At 46.4% G+C, this 5,823-nt stretch overlaps 1 pseudogene; it reads right to left on the reverse strand.

Annotated features, from left to right (window-relative positions):
* Window positions 1–3,577: 3,577 nt before the first annotated feature.
* On the reverse strand, window positions 3,578–4,699 carry LOC148022875 (uncharacterized; annotated as a pseudogene).
* Between the last annotated feature and the right edge of the window lie 1,124 nt (window positions 4,700–5,823).

A 5,823-nucleotide genomic window follows, 5' to 3' on the forward strand; every position in this document is an offset into this window, starting at 1 on the left:
GCTGCTTCAACCAGTACATCTGACTCGCCGGACTTTTCTTATCATAAAGATTCTTGATCTTATTCCATAGATCCCATGCACTCTGTGCTTCCTCAAATACATTATAATGTACCTGTTCAGTGAGAGACAATACAATCGTGGACTTGCATAGCTCATCAAGTTCAAGCCAGTCGTCATTGTCCATAGTTTCAGGCTGCTCCCCACTCAACCGAAGTGGCTTAATCTGAGATTTCTGCACCAAGACCTGCCAAATTTGACTCTTCCAATAAGAGTAGTTGGTACCATCCAACTTTGTAATGTTAAAGATGGCACTATCATGTGAAGATGACGCCATTATGCAGGCTGGAAATGCCCAAACAGCCCAAAACTGCTTGCTGTTTTACTGCAGAAACTGCCCAAAAATGACCAAAACGGGGTCCAAAGGGCGAGCAAAGTGTGCCAAAAGTTGCTGCCCACTTAGTACTAGGTGCGGTACACCAAATCAGGATATTTCAGCATGAAAAGTACACCTCAGTCCACCAATAACTGCTTGCTGTAATAAATTGCAGGTATGCAGTCTAGAGAGCAAACTGTTCCAAAATAGGATCCAATGTCAAGCAAACAATGCTAGGTCCAAAGCCGGCATGAAATGGACATAAGCAAGGCCAATGACAGTGAAAAGAACATGAGCTCAACACCGAAGCATATCAAAATAACATCTGCCAGTGAAAGGCACACCCCCAGACACTCTAGGCAAAGTGTTCCTGTAACTGCCAAAACCTGACACAAATAGGTATCTGCTCAAAGAGAAAGATCCAAATATGAGACTCAGCTCATAAGCATCCTGTGAACCAAGAGTACATCAATGCATATCCATAAAGATCAGAGTATGGTCCCAAAGTCTCAATGTGTATGTAGCTACTCAAGACATAAACTGCTCCAAATACATGTAAGTGCTCCAATAGCATGCAACTGTCAAAGGTCAAGAAAGCATGTAAAATGCTCCCACTGGCACAAAAGGCGTACAAAGCGAGCTCAGAAGCTCAAACAACCCAAGAGAAAGCACCAGTGATAAGTGACCCTGTCAATGCATCAAGCGCATCCGAGAGAGCATGACATACATGAAGCACCGGTCGTATTAACCATGAAGCAATACATAAGCCCAAATAAGCTCTCGGTCAACTCAATGACATCCAAATAGCAACCAAGATCAGTGATCAAGTAAGCCGGGAATGCTCAAATACATCCAAATCCAAGCTCCAAATGTCGGTATGGCATACACGAACCAAATAGCATATGTCACGAACCAAAGCATGTAATGCAAAAGCCTAACTGTCAAGCAGAGATATGAGGCATAGGCGGTCCACGAGCATGCCGAGTCAGTCCAAATGCCAGTGAAGACGGAGCTAATGCGAAGCTCAAAAGCATCCCATAATCTCATACATATGCTCCAAGTCGTCCCCAAATGTCAGAGATATCATGCCAAAGCTCAAAGCATACATCCGGTATTGGTAGGTAAGTGCCAAAGCATGTAAAGTACCTTCAGCCCACTGTTATTCCAGCATGTATTTACTGTTCTAAACAGTAGATTTCAGCCCCAAATTCAAGCCAAAATCATGGTCAAACCAAATGCATACATCCCCAATACATCCGGGTAGGAAGTAGACCACATACGGGCATCAAACAAGGTAACCGGAGTAGAGTATAAGCATTAAATGCCAATGCCAAGTGTGGCTGCCCTGTTTCCAGCACTGTATAACAGTAAATAACAGTCCCAAATCAGCCAATATTTCAAGCCAAAATCATGGCATAATCATGTGCATACATTCCCAAGGCAGTAGGCATCATGTAGACCGCATACGGGCATCAAATAGCACAATCGGAATGGAGTATAAGCAACAAATGCTAATGCCAATGGTGCTGGCCTGTTTTCAGCCTGTTATGACAGTTTATGACAGTCCCAAATCTGAAGAGATCAGCCCCGAATGATCAAGACCAATGCCCAAAGCTTGAATGACATCAAACATGAAGTCTATAGCCCTCTTGATCAAGGTAGAGAGCAAGAAGCAATGGCCAAGTGTGGAGCTGAAGTAGATGAGTGCTCACAGCCTGGAAAAAATGATGCAATCTGCCCTGTTGGTGCTGAACTTGCTGCTGCTCCACATGGGCTGAAATGGGGGTAATGGGGGGCTCAATGATGGCCCAAGGTAGGCACATACCAAGCCATGAAGGCCCAATGCAAAGGGGAGGGAAGATATGAGCTATGGAGCTCAAGAAGAGTGGCTGCCCTTTGTTCCTGCCCTGTTTCAATCTGAGAATACACTCAAATGCCTGCAAATGCTGAAGCAATACCTCAAGGGCAAGGCCCTGATGAAGCTCAAGAAGGCCAGGATGGAGCTCGGGAAGCCGGGGAGAGTCGGGAGCTCAAGAGGTCGGCTATGGCTGCCGGGATGGAGACCCAATGCGTGAAGCGAGTCGATGCGAAGGTCGGGAAGCACCGAGTCGAGCTCGAGCAAGAGAATGCCAAGCTCTGATACCAGTTGAAAGGTGAGAAGGATCGAAGCTTGCACGCAAGCTATGGCGGGAGAGCAAGAGCAAGAAAGAGAGAGACAAGAAATGGGAACTCCAACAGTCACAATGTGTGACCGGGCCTTCCTTTATTCAAACTGTCACTAAAAGAATAAAGAATAAAGTGACGTGACGGGCGCCCGCCACCTGCAGTGTGCAGTGGCGGGTACTGTCAGTGTAGTAATACACGGGGCGGCACGGCGGAGGCGCCTTTACCCCCAACAGCAGATCATCTAGAGGCATGCCAAGTTGCAATTTCATCCACAATGGAGCATGATCTGACAAACCCAATGAAAAATCTATAAGGAGATGGGGGCTGAAATCTGCGAATTGTTGTGGATGAAAGAGATACCATTTGTTAAGCCTTGCCCAATATGTGGTAAATGCATTATGGTGAAAGGTATATCCAGGGACTGACCCTTGGAGAAGTATCCATAAGTCTTCAACTTGCATAGAAAGCAGCATATCATTCCATTTTTGCCTTTCCAATGATAACATATGAGATCGGGAAGTAGTATTATATCTAGGCAGGGGGGAGTTATTAAAATCTCTACAGATAAATGCATTGGATCCCCATGGATATCTGTCTATAGAATCCCACAAAGAAGCCCTAATGGCAGAAGTCTGAGAGGCATATACCGATGCAAACTCAAAAATATCACCATTGACATTGCATTGTATAACTATCCATCTGCCACTGTTGTCATTAAAGGCCAGCTGAGGTTCTAACTCATGTCTTACCAGTATGCATACACCTGAATAGGTAGTAGTACCAGCATAATATATATCGTAGCCACAGAAAAAAACATGCTGTCCAGCCATAAAGTGTTGATTGTGCTCTTGCAAACAAACTATATCAGGCTGCATTTTATGTACATAGTTCCATAAAAGCCTCCACTTCGGAGCATTGCAAAGGCTTTGTACATTGTATGTAAAGCACTTGAGTGTTTGAAACATAAAAGAGATATGTACAATAGAGCATATAAGATGAAAAACAAAACATGAGAGGCTAGGCCTTTGCCTGCATAGGCTACATGCCTTCAGAGATAGCATTTTCCCCCTCCCCTGAGTCACATATGGGGATGCCCTTCTTCAGAACCCCTACCCAATTTTGAAGAACAAGGGCAGGGGCTGAAGCAGAAGTTTGTCCTGGCGAAGGTGTAGAAGCATCCCAATGACGAGATTGGAGGGGGCGTTGCTTCAGTACAACCACCTTCTTGGGTTGTTGAAAGCCATCTTGATCAATCCCCATTGATTCTTTCATCTTCTCTTTCCCTTTTGCCACAAGTGAGTGCACTTGATTGGTTGATTTTGCATTCTTTGCCCCATTTGCATTTGCTGCCTTAGCTTGCAAGCTGTCATTCTTTTCCCTTGTCTGGGGTGGCAAAGCATTTGGGGGGGGGGGGGTTGATGCAAAACCACAGGGCATTCAGAGGCCAGATGCCCAAATCTGTGACAAGCGAAACAAGCGCCTGCAAACACACCCCACTTCAAGTCAAAATACTTTTTACCCAATTGTTATCCCTCCACTTCCACTGCAATCAAAGGAGGGGTAGGTATATCAGTGTCCCAAAGAATACAGAACGTGTTATGGTTCCCCATGGAGCGAGGTAGACAAATGACCTGTCCCAAAGAAGCAGCTAGACCAGGAAACTCCTCGTGCATGTAGTCTGAGAAGTTTGCAACCTCAACCCATACTGGGCAATGATGGCGTATAAGACTTTGATAGTCCTTATTTGGGGACCAAGGCATAGCATGCACCATCTGCCTCCCGTAAAATAGGGGAGAGAACTCAAGAAGCCTCTGCTTGCATGTGGCATCTGTCAAATGCACTTCATAAAAGCCTCTGGAGGCAAAGTACACTCCCTCCACAAAACATCCTCCAAGAATAGACTTAATCCACTGCGCAACATCGCTGGCCGCAAGGGATTCTGCCCGGAAAAAAGATTATTACCGTAGTTTGAGATAGCTTCTTGAGGGGATTCACAAAGGACGGCAACTTCAATTTATAGGTAACCTCTGGAATTGGTTTGCCCCATTCCTATCGTGATTGCTGAAAGTCATCCCTCAGGGTATCAAAGACATACTGAGCATCCATTGAGAATTCATCATCTTGTGTAGCAAGCTCTGATTGACGACGCTTAGTTTCCATAGGACTTTCTTTGCGGGCATATGGATAGAAATCTGGGGCGAGCACAACGTCGGCTGACAGGCGATGGCGGACAGGTCGAACAGCGGGCGGGCTTGATGGCGAGTAGGTTCGATGAGCAGGTCCGAGGGCGGGCAGGTCTGATGGCGGACAGGACTGACGGGCAACACACACACACACACACACACACACACACACACACACACACACACACACACACACACACACACACACACACACACACACACACACACATGCACGCACGCACGCACGCACGCGCACACACACACAAAGCCTCCCTCCTCTCCACTCCTCATAGACGTAGGCATGACACCACACACACACACACACACACACACACACACACACACACACACACACACACACATGCACTCACACACACACACACACACACACACACACACACACACACACACACTCACACTCACATTGATGCACACACACTCACACACACACACTCTCTCTCTCTCACACACACACACTCACATTGATGATAGTCGGAGCAGGCAGATGATCGTCAGAGCAGCGCTTTATATAGAGCTGGCTGCTGCGCAGCTCGCCCTGCGCAGCTTGAGGAGGAGGGTCGTTGGCCGAGGGGGGGGAGTCACGACACGTGCGCAGCTCGAGGAGGACTCGGGAGACTGTCAGGACGCAACTCGAGGAGGCGGGGGCGCAGGTTGACTCGAGAGACTGTCAGCGCCCTTTTCGCGGCGAGGGGGTGCCACCCCCGCGATAAAGTCAAGGGGAGGTCAGGGGCTACCACATGGCAGCAGCCCCCGACCTCTTAACTAATAGTAGAGATGCTGTAGTGTGAAAAGGGTTACTATGCGAAGCGGGATAGCGTTCGTTGCGCGCACAAGGAACGCTACTAAATATATTATTCAGGTCAATATACCAATGTTTATATTTTTCATACATTGATCATAGTTATTTATATAGGTATTGATTTATTCTCAATACAAATTTTTTTGTTTGGTATTGATATGCATTCTCAATCCCATCATGATACATTTATTATTTGTATTAATATGCATTCTCAATCCCACCATGATACAGGTATTATTGGTTGGTAGTAATATGCATTGATGCCACTCCTTATGAATAAG

The sequence above is a fragment of the Lygodium microphyllum genome, chromosome 16 (assembly GCF_053477565.2).
Source record: "Lygodium microphyllum isolate KBCC chromosome 16, Lygodium_microphyllum_v1.1.10, whole genome shotgun sequence".
Taxonomy (NCBI): Eukaryota; Viridiplantae; Streptophyta; class Polypodiopsida; order Schizaeales; family Lygodiaceae; genus Lygodium; species Lygodium microphyllum.